The sequence below is a fragment of the Passer montanus genome, unplaced genomic scaffold, assembly GCF_014805655.1.
Source record: "Passer montanus isolate IOZ18808 unplaced genomic scaffold, ASM1480565v1 scaffold38, whole genome shotgun sequence".
Lineage (NCBI taxonomy): Eukaryota > Metazoa > Chordata > Aves > Passeriformes > Passeridae > Passer > Passer montanus.
Window position 1 is genome coordinate 2,744,595 of NW_024368596.1, and position 25,272 is coordinate 2,769,866.

Below are 25,272 nucleotides of genomic sequence, written 5' to 3' on the forward strand. Positions count from 1 at the left end.
GCATAGTTTGGCCATTCCAGTTCAATGGCAATAGCCTGATGTGCTGCTGTTGCCTGGCACAGAGGACATGTTCATGCTGGTAGCTGTTACAGTGATATGTTTCAGGTCTGGTTGTCTGAGCCAGAGGTAGTTTGGATTTTCAAAGGTGAGAGTTGGAAAGCTTGAAAAGACAAAGGGAGTAATGAACCTTGGGTATTCATGTAATTGTCTTTAAAATATCACAGCCTGGACACTGTCAGTTGTAGGTGTGTTTGTTCATTGACTTTACATCTGACACATACATGACAAATGCTGTCCTGCCTTCCAGTGTTACCCCAGCCATGCATTTGTTCTGTCTGCCTTGTGCTGCTGCTGACTTTAGGATGTCATGTTGTGAATCAGATCAGCTGAATGGTCCTGCTCATTCTCTTTTGTGGGGGTGGGAATGGGAGGGAGGGAAATTGCTTTGCAGCCAGATTAATTTCCTGGTCTATCTGCCTGTGCAGTTGCATGAATGCCACTGCCAACACAAGGAGTGGAGCAAAATTGCTGCTAAATTAAAATGTTTCTGGACTGCCATCTTTAGATATAAAATAATAAGTATGATTATTTTGTTAATATTACTTTGCTCTAGGTTTTGACACACTATGGTCTAAGACCATGTGCCTGTAATCATTATTCTCTTGAAATGTAGAATAGTTATCAGGCATATTTTGTGGCTTCTCTGAGTATGTATGTGTGTGTAGGAATGTGTACTGCAGTCCTCTTTGTTTAGTGGATGAAATACATTTATTGGTGGAAAAATATGACTTGACTTTGCAGCACATCAACCTTTAGTGTGAATGATAGCTTGGTGGTATTTGTGTCTTTTAAACACAGGTGCTTCAGAAGATGTTTTATCTAATTCTCACTGTTGCAACTCTGAAAGGGTGAAGGTGCAGAACAACTCAGTGGCCAGTGCTGGCCCAGTTTCATGGCTTCTCATCTGGCCACTGACTTTTACTGTGTGTTTATTAGTTTCTGTAAATAAATTCACACAGTTCTACACTGAAGAGTTTAAGAGTTCTCCAAAGTGATGTGCATGAATTTATCATGCCAATCATACGGTAAAGTCATAACTATAGAAATCCTGCTGTAGAATTCTTGGTCTTTAATCAGTAACCTGCATATGAAAATTAAAGAATAAATAATTCTGGTATATATATTTTAATTTGGTAAACATAATCATAGCAGCTTGCTCACTGAAGCAGACAATTGCTTCAAATATAGCTTTTGTTGAAGTGAAGTGAGTATATTCTGGATAAATTTATATCCATTATAAATTACTAGCTTCAGACAGATATTGTGAAATACTTAAATTCCTTCTGCTCCCATATTTTCTTAGTTTATTAAGACATTATAACTTCAGTGGATGTGGGAGGCATTAGGAGAGAAATCTGAAATGCATGTGAATAAACAGGTTTCCAGACAGGATGCATTTTCATTTCTTCCTCTGTAATGCGTATTTCAAAGTATTAATTCACAAAGTACGTAATAACTTTGTGAATGCAATTAGTGTTTTATATGCCAGATTCCACTTCTTTCCTGTTTTGAAGCCTTTTACACAAAATTCACTCAGTTTACATGTGTCTTTTCATAAATACCAATAATGCTTTAATTTATGGGTGTTTGCTGTTGGGCTTTGTTTAAATGAGTTCCATCCAAAAGGAATCAGAGCTTTGTATTCTTGCAGAAATGAATAAACCACATGAGGTGAATTTCCATACAACCCATTTCAAACCTGCAGTTTTCAGGGTATAATTTAGATATTGCATTGGTGGTTTATGACCATATAAAGTGGAGGTGTGTAGGTAGGAGGCTAGATAGATGTACTTGTAAATGGCTGGAAGCAAAGAGGCTGAGTATGGTCTCCAGCAGTGCATTTTTCAGCTCACAGTTTCACATCTCTATCCTAAGGCATTAGATGTTACTAATTCTCCAAGAGCCAAAGATTTGTTTTACAGAAGATTCTGATTTGATTAAGATATTGCTTCAAGACCTAATGTTACTTTAGCAAATCATGCCACGACTGGAAACGTACATGATTGGAAATAAACTGCATGTTATCTGAGAAACAGAGAAAGAGCCTCATGATTTGGAATGATGCTGCAGAAGCAGTGTTTAGTGTAATGACAGTACACTTAGATTAATTATAGCGCTGCTTGCAGGCGCCACTATACACTTAGTGTTGTGTCAGCACTTTTGCTGTTAACCCTGTGCTGCAAAAAATTGTAATTTGGCTCTAAAAAATGAAGAAATCCTCTGGTTTGAATACAGGCTTTATGCTGCATGCACTGAATCAGCTTCTAGTTAGGGCCTGAATTTTATTTTTGTATCCTTAGCTCTCCAAAGTATGTAGCTGTAGAAATAATAACTTCTATTTAACATTGTATATGTTTTCTGCTCTGCCTACTTCTGATGGAGAAGTTAATTTTAGTAAATGCCTAGACTGTTGTGATCACTTCAGATGGTCTGAAATAAAGCACTGAGATATTTAACCTTGAAAGCTGGAAGGTGCAAGTGTTAAGCCACTATTTCACTACTCAGTAGATGAGTTAAATTTGGCTTAATGTGTGTTTATATGATTAGCTGCAATAGCTCTGAAGGATTGTTAAAGTCTGAAATAAGCCTTGAGCATGGCTTAAAAGGCTGTTTACACACAAAAACATTAGAAATACTCTACAGAAGATGTTAGAATTAGTAATGTAAACACTGCAGAGTGATTTTAAAAATAAATACTGAAATATACTACAGGGAAAGAAGTGACAGTGAAATTAAGTAACTTTTTGACTAAGTCATCAGAATGCTCTTTATCCTCATTTGCTATTGGAAAGACAATAATAAATGCTGAGCAAATAAACTTGCTTGTACCTGGAACATGTTGTCCTGCAAGTACAGGAATCCTGACCTATTATTTTTTAGCAGTTCTTAGCCTCTTATCCTCTCTTGTTTCTAATTTCCACTCCTAGATTGTATTTTTACTTTTTTCTGAGTAGTGCTGGCAAGTGGCTCTTATCAAGAACAAATGATGCTGTAAATCAGGACCAAAATCAATGCTGCTGTGGGGTTGTAATAGTGAGATGTGGTTGTGTGGGCCTGAGTGTTTTACCTGCCTCTGAAGCCAAGAGTGAGGCCCTGGGTAGTGTTCCAACCCTTGGCTTCTAATTTACTGGCGAGTATATGTATACAGCTGTGCTGTCTCAGTCTTAGATTGGAGATATCAATATAAAACTCCTGTTTTAATATGCCTTTTCTCATAATGCAAACAGTAAAAAGCAAGTGGACGTTCATATTCAAGTAGAATTGCATGGGGATACAGTAAGCACTTAATCCCTCCACCCTTAATACCACTAGAGTGGGATTTAGGACTGGCAGGGCTGGCTGAGCTGCCTGGCAGCATATACTGGCTCCCTTCTCCTTTGGAGCATGTGTTTTCTGTAGGTGCAAAGGGCAGTGGGTGTTCCAACAGCAGGATGGGTTCTCTCAGTTGGAGGAAGGTTTATTTGCCCAAAGCAACAGGGTCTTTAACATCATGGCTGGCCATTTTCAGCTGTAGTTACTGCTCTTCTCCATGATAGGTGGTAGTATAAACAAGGAATGATTTGTGCCACTGGAATAAGGCCATGTCTGTTATGCCAAATATAAAATGAGAGGGCTGATACGAGTGCCTCTTGGACATGTCTTTCATTACCCTTTACGCTTCTCTTTCCTAATAGAATTTGGAGGAACCAAACACATGCTGTATGCAGGGTTTTATTAGAGTGCTTTGCCTCGGGCCCTTAACTCCTTTAGCTGGTCATTACCTGACCAGTAAAGACCTCTAAACGGGTCATTAATGCTTAAGTAATAAACTGTTTCACAAGACTGTCTAGTACAGAACCTCTTCTATCATTTTTACAGTTACTGTTTTATAGATAAATCAATGACCAACAACTGGATATTCTTGTTTTGCTACATAATCTTGTAATAGCAGCCACAGCAAACAGGCAGAGAGTTCTGTTAGCTGTGTCACGAGAGCTGGAAGTGGCCGCATGCAGGTGCAGCCTGGAGTTGTGTGTAGGGTAAACCAGGAGTAAGGTAAAGAATGAAGGCATGTTCTGCTGTTCCCAAAACAAAGTATATCACTGCATCTGTTTCTGAAGTTTTTGGGGTTTTTAAGTTAATATTTTTTCTACTTCTAGAAGTTTTATAACATCAATAAGGCGGCTTTTCTTCCCCCACTGCCATATTAGGGACATGTAGGCCTCACTATAGTCTAATGTTGACAAAGAGAGTTTCTGCACTTTCACAGAGATTTCTTAACTAAGTAAGAGTCTTGCACTCTTCTACATCATATCTGTCCATTCACTTTGAGTTTAGCATATATTAAATTCTTTCTAGGTATAACAGTAATAGTTAGCTGTGGCACACATTTCTTCTGGTTCTTGGCATGAAATTTTCATCCTCCCCCCACCCTTGACTAATATATCCCTTAAAATAAGTTTCTTTGCATGAAACTCTAGAGAGCTGTTTTCCCTGGAGAGACAGGAGGAGAAAGTGCATAGTAGGTACCATACAATTTTTTGGCAGATTACCAGGCATTCGATATTTCCATCGTTATTAATATCAGTGTATCATTGATGGACTGCTGAGTGCTGAAATAAGCCAGTCATATACATCTTTTCTCATGTTAACTTTGAGGAGTGCTAGTCTGTGCTGGAACTGTTGGAATTTTTTTTGTTTGATTTTTGCATTTTTTTAAAATAAATATTAAAAAATTGAATGAATACTGAAAATGGTTCATTATAGACACAGAATATTTTTATATGGTGAAATGGAACAAAACCTCTGCAAATGTATGACTTCTGGTGTGATTAGTGCCTATGGAGCAAACACTTCATAATTGTTTTTCCAAGAAATTGAAAATTTGTTAGTTTGGGACAAGTTCTCTCTGGCAATGTGAAACAATTAATATTGAACAGCTGTTTCTATGATAGACTATTTTGAAAAAAATTTAACATTGGCATGCTTTTTTATTCATTACTTCTGTGTTGAATTAGTTTTGCATTTGTAGCTGCCATGTTGAATCTAACAAGCAAAAATCGATTAAAAAACATGAGACAAATTATTTACTGAAAGAAACAATAAGTGCATTTTTTTCCTTTTTCCTGAGAAAAAAGATCTTTTTGAGTAACAACCTTAACGAGAGCCATCAAGGGCTTTGAGGTGACTTCAGCCCAGCACATTGTTGTGCTAGACCCTCAGAGCTGGTGCTGAAAGTCATAACATTATATATAGTGGAACAAGAATTGTGTGCTGACTTAGAGTTTAAGTAGGGAGGAATCTGACACAGCACTTTGTTCAGTTTACAACTCTCATAATATTCTTAGCGCCTGCAGAAGGATTTTAACTCGTTTAAAGCAAAAAAAGGCTAACATAGGATTATAAAACAAATAACACTTCAAAGATTGCAGCTCCACGATTGTCCCATTCTTATCTTTGCTGATAATCTGACAGTGCTGGTGTGGTAGCAACAGTAGCAAACTCTGTATTTGTACTGAATTCTTCCTTCAGACCTGTGGACAGAAGCTGTCCTGTGTGTCACTTTGCTGTTTTAGTACGACATCAGGAATCAATTTGGTCCCATCTGCAATTGCCTGATATAATCAACCTCTATTCTGTTTAGCTCAACTCACTACCTACAGTAAGTGATTTGTATGTGCATGAATATTAAATTTCCCAAGTAAACGTGTGAGTAAATATGAATTGACAATAAAAGAAAGTTATATGTGCATGCTGAAATTGAGTGCTCATTGTTGTTTTTATAAAACGGCATTAAATTGCATCATCGTGGTGTGAATAATGATTATTGCTTCCTTTATTTTGTGATAGGAGAGAACAGTAGATCCCAAATAACATCTTTGTGTACTCCTTTCACTTCTGGCTGTTGTTCTCTATTTGTTGTAAAGATTTTCTTCTCTAATTTTTTTAAAGTCAAACCTGTGTTAGAGCAATTTTTCATGCTTCAACAGCCCTTATTTTTTTTTATATGACTGACTGCAAGTATATTTGCGTAATGATTACAACAAGGCAGATAGAATATTTACAAGCCGTAGCAATTCCTGTGCAAATGCAGTCTCCAGAGAAAGGCAAAATAACAAAGCAAGCAAACATCACAGTTCTCTAAATAAGTTTCAGGCATTGGGGTGGTGACTCACAACGTGGATGGGAACCCTGGAGTTTTAGAATAATTTATGGGGATGCTGAGGAGATGGATTTCATTTAAATACAGTAACTGCTGAAATATTTCTAAGTTAAAAAGTCAACTAGTGGTTAAGTAAATATCCTCTTGACCCCTTTTAACTCTTGTGATGTACCGTTGTTTTAAACTATTTACTTTGAAATGCTTGAGTCATAAAATGACCCAGGAGAGATGGATTGACCACAGATAGTTAATGCATAGGATTTAGTTGCTTAAAATTTAAACCCCGTGCCCGTTTTTTATCTAATCTATTGTTCTTTAATTGTATGAATTAGGTTAGAAATGGAGGGCTGTGGAGTATAAAAAATAAAATTAAAAAAAAACTTAGAAAAAATTGGTTTCACACAGTCTGCAAAAAGCATTAGGGGAAAAATTTAGAGAAGAACAGAGGTTCCTTCTTGTTTCTATAGAAACCAATAGTGATCAGGAGGGGAGAGGATTTCTTTCAAGTGTACATTTTAGTGAGGCTGGCTCAGCAGCTCAGTGCTCCGGAGGGCCAGCGTGAAAACCCCAGAGCCCCGGTGGGTTGAGGTGCAGTGTCCCTGGGCCTGTGGAGCCAGCTGGAACGGGGATCCCACATCTCTGGGAGCCGTGGCTGGCACCGAGCAGGTGCGGGGAGCCCTTGCAGTGCCAGTCCCCCGGGAGCTCAGCCTGGCAGAGGCTCTGGAGCCGAGCGCAGCCGCCGCCAGCGAACGCACACGAATCCCATCACAGCCCTGGGGGAGAGCACAAAACGGGGGACAGAGTGAAGGAGAAGTGTGTTGCTGTGTCAGAATTAGCTATGCTAATTGCCTCGAAGTAATAATCTCCTTTGGTTTTATCGTGACAGAATCATGGCCACTGAAATAGCGTGTGTTCACAGCATTGCAGCCAGGACTCAGTGACTTGGCATTTGAATCGTGATGATCTTCCTAGTGTACTGCATAATACATAATGCCCTGCACAACAAAATTATATTCTTAATTATGTTCTGTTTTTCTGATGTTACCTAAGTGTTGCCATAGAGAACAGACCAGGGATGCATTTGAAAACCAAATTTTAAAGCAAATCTAGGTCTTAATCAATACTGTACCTTTAAAATAATTGCAGGATTCCTCTAAATGAAGTTCAGGTCACATGCAATGTCAAAAATAAGGCAGTTTCAATTTACTGCAACCTGACAGATCCAAGGAGGGACTGAGGAATATCTAGTAACTGGCAAAGACACCTCTGTTTGACATTTACTTTCGCATGTAAACAATGGAGCACTGTATATTGGCATCTGAATGTATTAGCTGGTGGTGATCCAAATCCTGGTATGAATTTAGATGGTTTTCCTTTCTGTTTATAAATACATAGTCTTGATAACAAGGGAACATTTACTGCAATCTTGCTCCGCAGTTGTCAGAGCAGAATGAATCATTTTGAAACATAAACCCCCTCAGATCTCAAAAATATCAAGAAAAACATAAAACATAAGGGAAAAGGATTATAAAATACAAATAAAAAAGGTTCTTAACATATTTAGAGGCCTATGGGCTGTAAACACTGTAGATTATCATTAATGAAACTCTCTGCCAAGTACACAAACCACAGTTCGGTAGCAGCTGTTAAGCAAGCATTGTTCAAAGCTGGATAATCCCTTGAACATTATACTTCGTGGCTCTGTACCTCTTCCTATTAGTAATCAGATAATTGCCTTGCCTTTTCTGTTACACATTTTTCTTTTAAAATTCAGTTTCATTTCTCTTTTTGTCAAAAGGCTTTATCTTGCAGTCGTCACTTAGGCAAAAATCCCGCAGAGGTCAACAGGCAAGGCTGTGATCTTTATTTTCAGGAAGTCTGGTCTAATACAATTCAGCCCCGTGGTGTTACTTTAGCTTCAAAGTGGTAAAACAGAGATGAATCCTGCTCCACAAATAAGATGCTTGAATTCTTTTGTAACTCAGTTGCTTTTTATCCTATAAAATGGGCTTTTCTAAGTAATTTGGGAATTAATTTAAAATGCTTTCTACCACTGCTTTTTACTTTAAAATAAGTTTGCTCTTTCATGTTGAGAGAAGAAGGAGGTGAGAGACCTTCTGATTTCATTTGTCCAAAAGTTCAGGCCTCATGTGAAGGCTTCCCAGGACATCATATGTAATTATCTTGCAGAAAAAAAATTGGAAATGATGGCATCTATTTTTTTCCAGCATTAAAATATTGTTAAGTCATTATGGCACAGAAATAGTGAGCCATAGCCCTGGTAATTGTGAGTTCCCTTGAGCTCCAATGGCTATTAGGGTTGAACCAAGAGAGTAGCTTATCTTGCACTTCTGGAATTTCTCACAACCCTACAACAAAGCACTATTGATTTTTCTCAGCTGGCAGGAGGGGAGGAGGGATTGAAGAAGGTCATATGTAAATGTGCTAAGTCTGATAAACAGCTGGACCAAGTATTATTGAGTCTAGAACCTCACCAAAGCAAAGTAAATCCATTTTATAACTCCTGAATTAGGCATTTGCTGATTCCTTTCAGTTCACATATGGTGTCCCTGCACTGGAGTGTTCAGCCTCACAGTATTTACTGACATGGGCCATTCAGTTTAAAGCCGGCACATCTCTTTGATGGGCACTGGCTTCACAAGCTGTTGGCATCAACTTTCTTTGTCCAAGACAGAGTTCCAATCCCCAAAATCAAAGCAGATGGAGACATAATTCAGAGAGCAGAAACTATGATTCATCCTTAAACCTGCAGGGTTGCAGGGACTGTTTCTGTCTAGTACTTAAAATTATTTTACATCACATGGCATAAGCAGAGGTTTGAGAGATAGTGTCATACCCCCCCATGGGCAAGGCATAATGGATATTTTCTAGCTAACATATCTCTGTGGATGTGTAAGAAGAAGAAATTGACTTTCTTTTTTTTTCCCCTAAATTGCAACATTTTGTTTTCAAGAGAATCCTGTATTTTCTGTTCATTGCAGAAGCAATATTATTAAATGCCAGTCGGCAGGAAAAATTAGAAAAAGGATGGCCTGAAAGACAAAAAGAAATGCATTTTCCTCCCATTTCCCAAAAAATAAATTACCAATGAGGCAGGAGCTGTCTTTAGGCAAGGTTTCAGGAGGCAGATTAGATAGCAAAATTATTTCCTTGTTCTAGTGAGAGGCAGTTTTCATTGAGGACACAAATTTAGGAGTATTTCTAAGGGAAAAGGTCTTGCAGCAAAACTGCAAATTGGGCAGCACCGAGGTAACTCATTGATCCTCCCAGCAAAGTAATACCAATTAAAAAGGCATCTGTAACGAACAAAGTACAGATTCACTGATCTCAGTTGCTGTGAAAGGATGACATGTATGAAACAATGTTATTATTCTCAAGTGCTGCTAAAAGGCGGAGAAAGTGTTCCTCTGTAGCTTTGTTGCTAGAAGCCCTACTCTGTGCAGAGTATCTGATGGCTAGTTTGTGACAGCATTCAGTTCTAGAATATTCTGGAAAAAAAAATGGTTCAGCAAAGATTCTAACTTTTGGATAAATTTACTGACATTAGGATGTTAACATTGTACATTTCCAGCAAAGCACTTTGACCTCTGTAGGAAGGTTTTCTCAGTGGCAGTTTCTGTACCCTGTTTGGGTACAACCATCTGGGCCTTCCTAGAGTGATCCTTGGCTTCAGCTGAAAGATTTTCTTGTCCTTAATCATCCCTAAAGTTGCATAAAACTCTTTACGTGTATTGGCAATTACGTGTTGGTTGGAATTGCATTTTCTGAATGCATCAGAATCTGCCAAACAGTCTCAGGAGCACTGCTGCCCAGGAAGGCCAGACTGTGTGTGATCAACTGTACATTCCTAGAGGGTTTAGTGTGCCCGTGGGATGTAGGGGTTGAGGGAGCCTGCAGGTAACTCTTGGGTGCTAATAGCACTGAACAGCATCTTCTGTTCCTTGTGGTAATGGCCAACTGCAGAAGTTGTCCTGTGGTCTGATACTTTCATTTAAACTTACAAGAGCACATTAGTCATAAATGGTCTCTGAAGCTTAGGTAGATGGAACATTTTGAAGAATTTTAGTATTTGGGTGTTGGGTGTGAATTTGAAAATGAGCCACTTTGCATTTGTAGTTATGGATTACTGATATTTTGCCTTCCATATGAGAGTAAAGGGAAGAAGAGGGGTGGTAAATGGGGAGGCAAGAAACTGAGCCAAGAGTCAGATCCCTTAACTATTTCTGTTGTAGAAAAGAGTAGACTAAGGGATTAAACAGTGGCTTCCATCCCCACTCCTCCTTCTCTTTACCTGACCATATTCTGGGATAAAACCTTGTTTATCAGAAGTTTAAAACACAGCTAACCTGTTTGCCAGGAAAACAGAGTCTGAGACTTTTCTTAGATTTTGAAAGAAAACAAACCCCAACTGTTCACAGTTCCCCTCGAGTGGAGTCCAGGAATGCCTTGAGCATTTGACTCCAGATGATGGAAGGCTCACAGCCTCGACTAGAACCCAGTCATTGTGATTTGGGCAACAGATTTTGGGTGAAATGAAAGGATTGAAATCCTGTCATCTTATTTGAGGGGGAAAACCCATCATTCTTGTCATTGTCCAAATGTGGGGACTTTGAGCATGGAGTTTTTATGAAAGGATTGCTCAAATAAGATAAACTGACTTCCATACTGGAGAGAATTTGCAAAAGCAAGTAGCTGGAATTGAACAGAGTAGAACTTTGGAAATAAAAACGGAGAAAATCCAGTAAAATTAACATGCTGTTATAGGAAGGTGCAATTATTAAAAACCAGAACAATAGAACTATGGAAAAAATAAATCTGAAAGGAAATGGGGGAAAGCACTGCTTTCCTACTAATTTGCCCCCTTCGTTCTGTGTTTAATTTAGTAAAGCAGTCATAAACATTGCTAAACAGTCAAAAAATTAAATGTTGCTGTATAATTTATGGTGGTTACAGGATACATGAGAGTGCACTTTAATTAGCAAATTGCATGTTTATTTTATTTGCTTAGCATATAATTTAGATTGGATAAATGCGCTTTGACTGGCTATGGCACCTAGGTATCCTCATTTGGTATAATTTTTAATCACATTGTTTTGGAATTTTATTGCAACATTATACAGTTGATATAACAGTGCACAATTAAGTATGCTCAGTTCACACCTTGCTCTTGAGGAAATTACTTTTTATCTGTATTTCGATGGAGCACTTTATATGGCAAGTGAGAACTTGGGAGTAATAAAGAAAGCTCACTGTGGGCGCTAGAGCTGCAATCTGAATAGTAAATAATAATAGTAATGATGGTGCCCTGTTAGTGGAATGTGTTTGGGAGGAAGATTAAAAAAACAAACCCCTGAAAACTGGCAACTGGAAATGATGGTTGTGTGCAGTAGTGTATTGGCTGTATCATAACAATGTCTTGATGCCAGAGCTGACCTGGGGGAGGGTGAGGATTGTGCTCGGTGCTGTACACAGCCCGAGGGGCAGAGATCTTCATCCAGCAAACATGAGCAGTTGTGGAGAGGGGGTGAGTCAGTGCTAGAGGTTGTGGGAGATCTCAGAAATCCATCTCAGTTCTGGGTGCTGCTGCTGCACCCTCCTCTGCTGTGCTGTGGCCCATGTTAGGATGCTGACCAGCCTGGACAATGGGATGTGCTGTAAAGATGAACTGTAAAGAAACAGGACATGGGAGGAGGTAGGCTCAGGCACGGTGGGTGTTCCTGTGGTTCTGAGACATGAAAATATTTCTGCACTTTTTGGTTTGTTTGTTATTGTGTATTTGATCATGCTCAGGGAGTGTCAGTCAGGAATGTGTTCATGGCATTGTGATTTTGGTAGGCTTTGGCTCTTGAGCTCTGTTTTCCTTGTTGTTCACTTTTTTATGTGGTGACAGGGCTGTATCCTTGCTTTGGGGAAATTCAGATTCATCTTACCAGTTAAATCCCCACTTCAGGTAAAAGAGTAGCAGCATATGCAACAGATATGCTGTAGATGTTACTGGAGAATGTAATAGAACTGAACTTTGAAGGCTGTAGAAAGAAAAAATAAGTGCATTTTCTTTAGCAGAAAAATGTTTCCTAAGCATATAGTCAGTGAAAAAGAATATTATTTTTGCAGTTAAAATATGGAAGGAATAAAAAGTGTTTAATTGAGATCTAGAATATATCTTGGCAGTAGTATTTTCTATAGTGGTTTGACTTACAAAATTCTGCAGAAAAGCCCTAATTTTCTCTTGCATCCTATGGACTTTTTCCATAAGGGCTGCCTGAGTATTACATATATGCCAATCTGAGATCCCAGGCGACTCTCGGCGTGACTGATGCTGGGCCAGATTACGCTTTCAGTCACACAGGTATAAATCTGGGATAACTCCATTGTTCTGCTCCCCCTGGAAGAGGATCTGGCCCACTTTCCTCTCCTCTCTGCCTCTGGGTAATTGGCCCCGTAATGCGCCAGTGCTGCTGTGGTGTGATTGGCACTGATCGCCGCGCTGTGACAGGACGGCGGCGGTGGCACGCACTGCTCCAACACTGACATTCCTTACTTTGTTACAGCGTGTTTTGATAATGTTATCTGTAAAGAATGTTCTCTGCACTCATTATGGTTATTAAAATATACAGAGATCAACAGATATGGCAAACAGCTGCTTAGTCACAGCTGATGTGAGAAATTTGATTTAATGTAAGTCTCACCATTTGAAACTATATCCTCTAGAAAAACACAGGCGATTAATCCCTCCTGCATGCAAGCTAGTTGACTTTGTTTAAAATAGGATTATATCAGGATGATAAACAGGGACTAGAATTAAAGCACCTTTTTGAAGATTGCTGAAACAGAGAAGAAAAAAAGCAAAGAGGAGAGTTTTTCTGGTTTGGAGATTTTGTTTTGGTTTTTTTCAGTTTTCTTTTTGTACTGATGCACTGGAGCGTTTGGATAATATTTATGGGACCTATCATGCAGATGTCATAGTGCTGTAAGAAAATATCTGTGGTATTTAGAGGCAGCGATGCAGTCCTTTTAAATATCTGTATTGCTCTATAAAGGCAGACAGTGCTTCCCAGCATTCCTTATGGAACACAGGGAGAATGGCATGGACCTCTTGAATAATTAATATGGTTTTCAGAGCAGTAGTCATGGAAACCCAGGCAGTGTCACATATATGGATTTTAGGAATTAGGCACGTTTTGAATTGCACATTTAGCCAAAAAAAGAGCATGCTGTAAATCTAAAGATCAGAAGCATTTTCTCAGTGAGTCTCTTGTTTACACTGACAAATACATGTATCTTATGTATTTTTTTGATTTAAATAATACTTGGATTCCAAAAAATTAATGTTAGCTATCTAAAGGGCTGTTAAAGGCACTAAATGCCATAAGTCATTTTTCAGATGGCTTACTATTTTTTTCATCCTTTTTTTTTCTTTTTTTTTTTATCATAGACACCTGAAGTTATTAGGATGTAGGTTTTAAAGTGTATGGCCAATTGCTGTTCACTTAAAGGACCACAGCTTTACCACTAAAGTTGCTAGGCCCTTTCTATTAGTTCAGTTGTGTGGCTTTTTTATCTGTCTCAAAAAATGTCTCTTCAGGATCAATATCGTCATTACCTTGGGTGTGTGTGTGGAAGAAGTCAACCAGGCAGCAGTGAAAAGCTATCATCCAGTCCTCAGTAATATTGTACGTGTAAAGAATAAAAATACATGGAAGTTATTTATAGACCATAAACCCTCTGGTTTCATAAACCATTTTATACTATTATTTGCCCAAGTCTACAGAGTCTCTCCTGAGTTCACAGCACACTCAAAAGCCTGTTTTTTATTTCTGGCTGTTTGAATTGGGAAATTAATTAGAAATACACTTAGCAATTTATGGACATGAAAAAGCCATTTGGCCCAGTAAGCCTGCTTTCTTTTACCTTTTTTCATCCTCATTTTGTTTTGTCGCTCTCTTTCAATCTACTCTCTACTAATAAAAATATCAATCTGTTTCATAAACTCATTGAGACTTTGTGGCAGTAATATTACTTGGCAGCATAATATGGCATATTCATTACTTTCCAAGCAAAATGATTTTTCTTTACATTTTGTGATCCAGATTCCTCAATTAGATGCACACTTGCAGCTTTCATTGAAATCAATGAGACTTTTATAGCTGTCACTGATAGCAGATACTGGCTCTTTATTTCCAAATGTGAAATGATGGCCACAGTTTTGGCTTTATTTTATTTTAACTGGTAATGAACAAGTTCTCCCCATCTCCCACATCTCTGTGCTATATGAAAATTTTTCCTAATCTGAAATGAAATATTTCTGTTCAGTCATTTCAAAGTTTTCTCTTTCCTAGCAAGAATCAATTCAATTGCTTTGACCTGTCTTGACAAGAGATAACTTTACGTACCCAAGGTTAGTCAAGGTTTCTGAAGCTGCACCCCCCTCTACAGTAAAATTAGCTTATCTGTGCGATGCTTAAAATTGTGGACAGAATTCCAGTTGTGCAGTAGTTATTAGAGAAATCACCTTGCTGCCTATGATTTGTATTGCAGCCCTTGGTTGTTGCATCTCTGTGTCCTTGTTGCTGTTTATTTTACTGCAGCCATACACAGAACAAATGGCTTCAGAGATTTTTCTCCACTAAGCTCTAAATGCCTTCACAGTTGCTCTGAGCACTCTTTGCCTGTTTCTTTTCATGTATTCCCTCTTTCCTGCCTTATTATGCTACAGCACTCCCAACTAAGTTATCTGTAGACCTTTAAAAAGATGTATGCTAGTAATGAAAATAGTCAAAAATAATCAAGAGGACCAACTCAGAAGGGTGTATGAGTACCAGCTACCTATTGGAAACTTCTTTTAATTCCCTCAGGACCACCAAGACTCAACCCCAGAAATTCCCTGCAGTTGGTAATCTTCTCAGCTGTAGTCTTTGTTGGGAAGAGTCACAGGGAGTTAATTAAAATAATGAGACTTTTAGCTAGATCAGAGATGTTAAAGGTGGGCAAGAATATGGTCCAGGACTGTAGCTGCATGAAGGACAATTTAGTGATGACTAAAGCTGACATTCCCATAAAACTCTCAGCTGGAGTTACATCGGAATTATATCCAGCTGAAGAGCTTGTCTTCAGAGCATATTTGGCTCTAATTTTTTGCTGCTTTTCAGGTCCAGTACTTTGGTGATACATACCATCCCTCATCCATTGTGAACTGAGACATTCATGGAACCACTTCTGTTGCCGTAAACTGTTTCCCTCTCAGGGTTGTTTCGCTTCGCAAATTAGATAAAAAGTCAGAGATAGTGACAAGTTTTGCAAAAATCCAAATGTCCCCCAGTTTTAATGTAGAAAGTTATTTAGCAATTTAGCTTCCTCCTCTCATAACTACACATATATTTTTGTGTACAGAGACACACACAAACTTAATATTACAGTCTCAAGAAATTGATGCTGCTGTCATACCTGCAAGTAATCTTCAGCACCATCATTGCTGCAACCTTTCAGACCTCTGAATGTAAATCAGACCTTTTCCCTCTGGTGGGCTCTGTGGCACACTGAAATTCCTCACAGATTGTGTTCGAACAGTGCCTATCAAGTGAGATGACAATGCAGGAAGCCTATCCTCGTTCTGGTTGCACTGGCACATTTCCAGTGCCGTACCAACTGCAGTGTTTTACAGTGCAGTCTGTGGTTTGTCAAGGAAAGTGTGAGTGCACCTCTATTAGCTGTCACATGCTTGCTCAGAGCCATTGTGCTCTCCCTGACTTCTACCCTCTGTTGATGGAAATCTCTGTTCTTGGTGTCTTAAGCCATCAGATCTCTAAAAATATTATTAGCCTCATGGATTTGGGGTTTTTAAGTTGATGTTTACAATAACATCATACCAGGTAATGGAAGATGCTTCACATACAGTGTTATGCAAAATTTTCATCCTACATTTACATACACATTTTGAAGTCCAGGCAAATGTTTTAACACTTGGAAATTCTAAGTGGGATGCAATGCCAGGCTCATGGGAAGAAGGCAGTATGGAACAAGGCAAGTGCAGAGCAGCAGGGGAGTACTGAGAATTCTCCTTGTGACTTTGAAATCACCAACTCCTAGTGTGATCATGTGCAAAGATGTAGGTGCCTTAGGTTTTTTCCTGCAGAAAACAAAGTGACCATGATCACAGGTTTCATTCATTGCTAATGAAAGGCTATGATTATAGAGAGGGAATAAGAGAATAAATAAATACGATTTCCACAGAAATTTGTAAGTAGATGAATGAAGGGCAATGTGTTTTGGTTCATCCACTGTTACTTTACATGTGGCTGTAACAGCAGCAGTCTTATCATATCTTGCCTCTGGTAGGTGTTTCAGCTTCCTAATTCATCAGTTTTCAGCAAAAGATCAAACAATGGGGTAAATATTTATGTAAGCCAATCTAGTTTTGACCTCTGGGGCTTTGAAGCTCAGAGCACTCAAACAGGACAGGAGGGCTTGAACTGTAATTCTTATAATTCAAGGCATTCACCACCTTGGGCTTTCTCCAGGATCCCTCTCTCCTCTTGGACATGCAGTGAAGAAAATCAGGTAGGACATTGATAGTCCATTCCTTTTCTCTTTCTCTGAAATTCTACATTTAAGTGGCTGTGGCTGCAGGAATATCAAAACTTAACACATTTATTTCTGGCTGAACAGAGGAAAAAATGTGTTTGTTTGGGTATCTTGGTGTTCCTAGTATGTTTTCATCTTCTGTCCAGAATTGTGTAAAAGGGGCTGGTATGAAGCTAGATTAAAGAGACTCAAAGCACAGCTGATCTGGCTTTTAATACATTGTTGGTAGACGAAGCTGTCTGAATACTGCAGAGGGCTTTAGATCTTGGTTCCATCAGCTCACAGAGGAGATCAGGTGAGCCACTGTACCTCATAGAGCGAAAGAAACTGAAACCATGGTTCTTTGCCACAAATCTACATGGCACGAGGCCAGTTAAGAGCTGAAATAGGTTGATATTAACGGCAGGGAAGTCTGGAAATGCTCTAATCATACCTCTCCCAGCAGGGCTCTTAGTGCAATGACAGGATGATCGTCTTGTCAGACTTCGAGAACTTTCTTCTTTAAACACACAGAAAATGGGGGGGCTGAAAAGGGGAGGAGAGAGAGGAGAAGGCAGAAAAAGCTTTAACTCTGCTGATGTGGCTTCTTTAATTTGCTGTCAGTGATGCCACTGATGTTAATTCTGGCAGGGTTAATTATGAGAAATTAAAAAGCTGCTCAGAACAGACTGTACCCTTCGTACTCCAATAAAGAGGCAGCTCTGGCGTGAGAAAATTTCTTCATTAATATATATCCCCAAAGGGCTACTGCATACAGGTTTTGGAATATGAATCATAAACTCCCAGGGACCCTGCAGGAAGCAAGGGAGATAGGATTCAGAGGAGATTGACTGTGTTACTTTTACTGCTTCAGGAGAATGACGCTCAGGCTGGCAGGAAATCACCATGCCGGTGACATTTGGAAAGAAAAATTTATTAATTTGCATGTTGGCATGTTACAAGTTTTGAAATATGGTTTTAAATACGTTCTGCACAGCCCCTGCTGTATCAATGTTCGGTGTGTCAGTCTGTAATACATGCAGCTGTTAACACGGAGCTTAGCATAAGCATTGTAATTGTTTACCATTTAGTATTTTGCAGAAATGGCTTTAGGGCATGCATTTATTTCTCAGGAAAATTTCTCTGGCTTCTCACAAACTAGGCAGTATATGCACTTAACCCAATACATTATACTAAATGGCAGTGTGGTTGTGCCACATACGTTGTAGAAGGTAAACTGCAAAGAATACCACATACAAATTGTACAGCTCTAAAATACAACTGAAAAAAAGAGTATATCCCAAAACAATAATCTATAATTGATATTAGTATAACTTGGCAAACCCACATTATCAGGCAAATGTAAGTGCAAATGGAGTTAGATAATAGTGAAATACCTCAGTGATGTTAACTTCCAGCAGAAATAAAGCCCCATTGTTAAAAAAAAAACTATGTGCTTAAACTATTTGTAGTGTAACTGATGCTGACAGGGTGTTCCAAAGTGCTGGTGCAATTTTGAAATCTCTTCCCAGGAAAGGTATTATGGTCTGTAAGTCATTACTACATAGAAAGTAGCTAGAGCAAGTTTACAGTACAGAGGTCTAAAAAGAGGCCAGAGAATGAATTTTCATAAGAAAAACATGTATTTTTTTGCCTTCTCTAATATCAGTGAAACACTGATATACAATGTGTAGCCTTTCATTCAGGAACCTCAACAGTCTTCAGAAACATTAATTAACCTTAATAGCATCTACTATCCATGGGTATTATTTTGAAACTTGTTGTAAATGGTCATTCAGAGGACTGAAAAAATGCAGTTGAGATGGACTGGTAAGAAAAAATGAAACATTACTTAGAGCAATTGAGAGTGCTTGGAAACAACCTCATAGGAGTTATTTCAGCAGATTGCCTTTTCAGGCAGGCTATATTGAATATTCCTGTGGCAATTAGCATTGTAACTGTGGGCAGGAACAGTCTGGAGTGGAGTGTTAGAACCTGTGGGTAACTTCTGCACATCTGCAGTTTCAGAGTGCTGGGATATCTTTTTTTGGCAGCTTAGCCCTGCCTATCACTATTTTATTTTTCTAGATGCTTTGTTAATGTGGAGCTAGAGGTATGGGTAGACAATGTGGCACATACAAGGCACAATGTGATGTGGCACTGTTGTGGCTGGGGAACAATGTAGGAAAACCTGATGGCCATTTTCTTTGTTCTAGCTCTGGAATCCGCTTTGTACCTATGTAACTAAACATCTGCTATCAAAACTAGGGAAAAGATTAGGTATGTGCTATAAAAATGGCATTTCCTTTGCCACTGAAAAATTACTTTAACATTTCCAGGAATAAAGACCTCCTTTGTTTTCCGCGATTCTAATCCTTGTCTCCAATTTCACCTTAGAAGTGTGTGTCCCTCCCAAACCCTGAATCCCTGCTGTCACCAGCTGTGCATTTCTTGGCAGAAACCCACTTATCAATGTTAAGGATGAACTTTGAGGCTCATTGAATCATTCACTGTAATCCTCACGTAACAAACATAACATTTCAGCAAGATTTCTAATTACCTTTTGACTGCTTCTTTTCATAATGCCCTGTTGCTGTTGGAATGGCTCTCATGACATACACAGAAATAACATTAGACTGTAAATCTATTGACTGGAGCAGTGGAAGGAAGAAAAAAATGTAGAAGGGGAGAAGGTCGTTTTTATAATTAGTGTAATACATCAACATGCTGGGAAACTGAAATGGGAGAAGTTGTTAGAAATGGAAATTTGACTGAAAGCGAAAGTTCATCTGTGAGTTTCTTCTTCCCCATTTCTCTACTGTTACCTTACCCTCCAAAGCAACCCTTCTGACAGCTCCAGGGTATGCTGTTCTCACAGGCTCGATGTGCAACCCAATCCACGGGCAGGGTGAGCTGCCTGTACCCTCCTGAAGAACGACTGCTTTAAAATATTCACACAGGAGACACGGGCAGTGTTCTCAAATGACTCCAAAGGCTGCTTCCCAAGCCCTGAGGGGCACAAAGCAGCCGGCCGGTGCAGGGCTGGGTTGTGCAGCTGTGTCTTCACTGCTTTCCCCCATTCAGGTCTGCATCAATCCATTGGAGAGCCCTGTTTGTGCCCAGCCCTTGCTCACTGGTGATCAGTGGACACCCAGAGGTTCCCAGCATTAAAGGGAGTCAGATCCATGGTGAGGGTGATCAAAATCTAGTCAGAAGGAGCTAATCCTTATGTACACTCAGTATCAACTGGCAATCAATACACAGGCTGCTGGGACTGGCAGTGGCTGTCCTAAAACACTTTCAAAATCTTTTCATTTCTAACAGACTGTCCCAGACATCAGGATATTATCTAGGCAAAGATCATGAAAACTGCCCTGTTTTCAACTGAATTTTTCATCTAAAATGCAGCTCACTCGCAACTTGTTACTGTCTAAAGAGAATGCTAACGCTGCCACATTTCCTCATTAGCTTTGCATAAGACAGACTCCTGTGTCACAGCTGATGGAGCCTTTATGAGCCTTTTAGCCAAATGACTGATGTTTCCCTCGTTATGTCAGATCTGAGGGCACTGCTGGCATCTTTCTTTATTCGCTGTCTAACACCATCAATCGAGCAGCTGCCATGCACCCATGATCAGGCTGATTATTAAAATGTGCTCAGGAGGCTGCTGACACCAATTTTCTTTCATCTGAAGAGGCCAATATACACTGGCTCAAGCCGACAGTTATGTACGTGTAATATTTAGTGTAGGAACCAGCAGGTAAAGACTGAGGCTGATTCCACAGAATCTGGATCCAGTCCATTGAGATTACCATTAAGACCTTATAGAAATGATGGCAATGTTTGTTTTGTAATTTTTTGTACTCTTGTAAGTAGGGAATTGTTCTTTTTGTTGGGGAGCACTTTGTCTAAAACAGCCCTTCCTCCTACACCCAGTGTCCCTGGTGATGATGGGTCATAGCCAGTGAAGAGCTTGGTAAACTTGAGTCCTGCTGAAACCTGGTTCTTGTGGGATTACTTACCCCTAAGGTTTATCACAGTAGTTTTGCTCTGCTGTCTCTTCCTTCACTGATATGTCAGCCTTTTTCAAAAGGAGACAGCTCTTGCCTTCTTTCTGATGATAATAGTGAAAAAAGCCTTCTGCAGACAATGTAGTTCAGAGCCATGGACTGACCCAGCATGTCAGGGTTTCATCAGGAGTTCAAGCTCACCTGGAGCTTCCCCTGCCAACAGCAAACACAGCTTGGCCACATATTTCATTGCATGGCTGTTAATCACTTCTGCCTTTGGAGTCTCTAATCTTGGATATTCTTAATATGCAAAGAGTAAGTTCAAATCTTTATTTCTAGTGCACTTGTCATTTAGATATTTAAGGATGACTTGTGATGGTTTGATTGACTGTGGTTATTTTTTTAATCGCAAGGCCATATGTTTTTTAAAGAAATATTTGAAATTTAATGGTTATCAGATGTAGTTATGTCTTAGTACAGCAGTACTTTGACTACAAGGTAGCCAAATGGGTGTCACATTGAGATTCTATACATAGGCTCATGTAGATATTATGAGTAGAGTATAGCACAAGAGAGAAGAAGGGGAAGAATCTTTGCAGATGTTGAACAAACCAGGCTGCAGAACAAGGAGGGCTGTCATTGATTCTCACCAAGTTCTTCGTGGAAAACGGGGGGCAGAAATTTTGTGCTCAGCTCTGGTGGATCCCCTCTTCTTGCCCTTGTCCTGCCCCAGTCTGTCAGTGTGCCCAGACCTCCCTTTCTCTGATCTTCCTTGTCAGTAGACCAGTATGCTTCAGAAATGGCTCCTGCCTTTGTGAGGCTGCATGTTCTCTCCAGATGCTGCAGTGTTTAGACCCAATCCGTAAACTGGCTGGAGAGGAATTCTAGGAACTATGTTGCTCCCTCAGTTTGGGTAATGTTATACTGCCTGCTCTGGTCCTACAGGAAATGCAAACCTGAATTCTATCCCACTGTATAAATACACACATTTTTTCTGCAATTCAGTTTGTTGGTTTGTTTTTTGGTGTTTTTTTTTTTTTTGGGGGGGGGGGGGGGGGGTTTGGTTTTTTTTTTCCCTCAAAGAAAGAGAAAGTATTAGTCTGCCTGTGTTCCTAGGGATTGGGGAACCCTCACAGGCGCCGTGATTATCAAAACCACCCTTAAACTCGTAATACTGCTAATTAGCTACATAGCACTGCTAAGCAGTTAACACTTTTATTGTCTGTCTCAGCTCACACCCAAGAGGTTATTTCTCCTGAAAAAAGCCCTCTCCTTAGGGGGAGAGCAGAAAGGACCAGATGAGAGTGACTGAATTAACAAGATGCTGAGAGTGAAGCCCCAAGTTACACTGAAACCTGGTTTGTTCCTGTGTACCAGGAGGAGGGTTTGCTATAAGATAGTGTAGGGACTTGTCATAGAGATGACAGTTGCAAAAAGAAGAATGTTTGATTATGGTCCTAAATCTCCAAACAGCTGTGTGTCCATGGTGCCTTTATGACAGTCATTTTCTGTGGCTGAGTGTGCACGTGTGTCTGTGTGGTGTGTGTGCAGAAAATTCAAAGATCATGGTCCTGTGCAGTTTTTTAAACTCTTACTCTGGGAATGCTACAGAATTAACCCAAATTCTAATTGCATGATATTCTATGGCATTAAGAGGATATGTTTTACGTGGCCCACCTGCTAGTGTAACTAATTAACAGCCATTCTCATTAATTACATTGATCAGGATCATAAAATAATTTCAAATTGCTTAGCATGATCAACAGGAGTGAAATGGTTTCACTTTAATCCCTTAATGATTTTTTCATTATTAATCAAACAAAATATGTAGTTATTTGATCAATTTTTTTTCTTCTCGGAACTGCAACTCAGGGCAATTACAGTAGACATAAAGTTGGTGCAAACAGAACTGCATCTCATCCAGTAGCTAATTAAGCAGTAAGACACAATAGGGTAGGGGGTGTGTGTGTGTGTGTGTGTGTTAGGAGAAAATCACTCCTCTGAGGATTAAAAAAAAATAAAAAATGAGGACCTTTGCTCCCTCAGGAATCTGATTATCTTCATACAACCACATCCCTGTGACTGCCTTCTTGCTAGCAGGAAGTTCTGTAAGATTTTATACAAAACTGAATTGGAGGGGTGGGAAATCTTTCCAGTATCTGGGGAGAGAAATGGTGAGCTGCACTCTCAACATCTAACTGGAAGGCTCACCAAATAAGAAGTCATTTACATCTCGGAAATATCCAGTCACCAGCTTGTCTCAGTAAAACCAGCGTTTGCTGCCTGTTCTTTGGGTGTTGTATAGATCTCTCTTTTGACAGTACATAGCTCTCTTTTGATGTGCAAACAAATCTGGCCTTTGTTCACATTGGCTTCAGACAGTTGATAAACCCTGAAATCAGGCTATTGAACTGTGATGTTAAATATTGGTAGATAAGCTGTAAAGAAACTTTGTTATGTGCATGTGCACAAAATCACATACAAATCAAAAAAAAGGTTTACAATTATGTTTGTCATAATTTCTTATAGATGTTATTGCTCCTCATTATCCTTAATTATTGAGGTGTTAACAGTGTTTTGCATGGTCACGGAGCTAAATGGTTTATAGCAGTACTGAGATACCAGCATGTTTCAGTGCATGGTAATTCACAGATTGTAAATAAATTTTATGTATGTATGTATGAGTGTATGTTTAATCAAAAAAAAAAAAATAATTATATCCTTTCTGACAGTTCTGTGCATATGAGCAGTGTTGCCCAGATTTAGAGACTTCAGATGCCTCCCTAAAGGTACCTCCTAAAGATTAGCATCACTTCTCATGGAGAAACGTGCCTGTTGATCCTGGCCATACCTGGAGCAGGTGGGGTGGGCTGCTGTTGCTCTCCCCAAGAAAGAGGACATGGAAGGCCACGTGATAGGAGCCCTGGTGCCTCAGTGACCCTCTCTGGATGGCTGCAGGGCAGTCAGACATGGGAGCAGCCTGTGGATGTCTGTGATGTAGGGTGGTGGCTTGTCCTTGCTGCTGAGCCCTCATGTGTGCCAGGGAGAGAAGGCGGTGTGATGGATGATATTCTTACTGGACCTGGATGCCCAGGCAAGTCAGTAATTTGTTCCTGTAGAAAAGTTACCTGGCAAACATTCTGTTCTCAAGGCTTGGAGATTTTTCCCCATTTCGATCGCTTGCGGTTGGACTTACTGCGGCTTACCCAGCAACAGAAATACAATAGCATAGTCTGTCATGGTAATGCTTTCTGTGTGGTCATAAAGATCTACAGTATTTAACCTAGTTTTGCATGAAATAACTAGATTTAGATCAATCACAGTCATTTTGTAGAAGAGAGAGAGAATATTAACTTGGTCTTGAAATGTGATTAATTCCAATTTGCTGTTTTTGAAGATAAGCGATGCTCACAATCCTGTTAATTAAAAAATTTGGACTTTTCCATTTTACTTCATGCACCATTTTTAAATGAAATAAGTTTGTCTTTCTTATTATGACTGATGCCTGGCTCAACATGCCACAGGCTTCCTGAAGGAAAAGTAGTGTGTACTTGTTGTGACCCTATGAAATGAAGATAAATGGTTTCATGCAAGATACATTATGGGCTTTATGGCGTGCATAAATATACAGTAGATTTTATCCTTTCCATAAAAATGTTCTTAGATTTCTAATATTGTGTTTTAATGCAGTTTTGTTAACAGGATGACAAATAGTGAAAATATGTAGGTATTAAAATAGGATCCCAGATTTGTGTGCTGCTCATTCAACTGTCAGCAATTGCTGCTTCTCAAAGAGCAGTCTGACTTTGACCTTGCTAAATATTCATTTCATGTCTCCAGCATTGCTTGATTAAGTCAGGCAACTTTCTGTGTGTAGCTATACTTGGCATGAGTCTGACTGCCATGTGGAAACACTTTTTTGATCAAGGTTAGGAATGAGCAAGACCTTGTTAAAAACTAAACAAGCACTGGAGTTAGAAGATTTGCATGATCTAGAAACACTGGCTTCTTATGAGAACTATTGGTTTCACATCTTATCTTTAGTGCACAGCAATTGTCAGGCCTGCATTATGTGTTAGAAGAGGAAATGTCAGTTATTAACATACTGTAAGTGGCCTCACTAGGAATACAAAGTGACCTTTAAACTAAAAACCAAAAAGCAAAAAAGAGGAGGGGAAATAAAACAGATTTACTTTCTAATTGGCTTTAGTAATTTTTATTGAAAGTGTTTGGTATTTGGATATTACATCTTATGCTACTAAACTCAGCTACTATTAAAAGCAATGATGACAAAGCCAGTAATAATTCTTCTAAAAGTTGTACTGGGAGTGGGGTGGGTGTGAGTGGGGGGTGTGTGTGTGCAGTTTATTTTCTGCCAGTGTCCAAATTGCTCAGTCATGACCTCATAAGCCCCGATTGAAAACTACTGTTGCTGGCAAGCCACATTGTGCTTAAGTGTAAGTCACCCATTAATTGATA

The 25,272-nt window shown here is 39.3% G+C and overlaps 1 protein-coding gene across 5 annotated transcripts in view; it reads left to right on the forward strand.

Moving 5' to 3' along the window:
• Positions 1-25,272, forward strand: part of AFF2 (AF4/FMR2 family member 2) — a 359,269-nt gene that overhangs the window by 59,604 nt on the left and 274,393 nt on the right. The gene's annotated exons all lie outside the window — the stretch shown is intronic.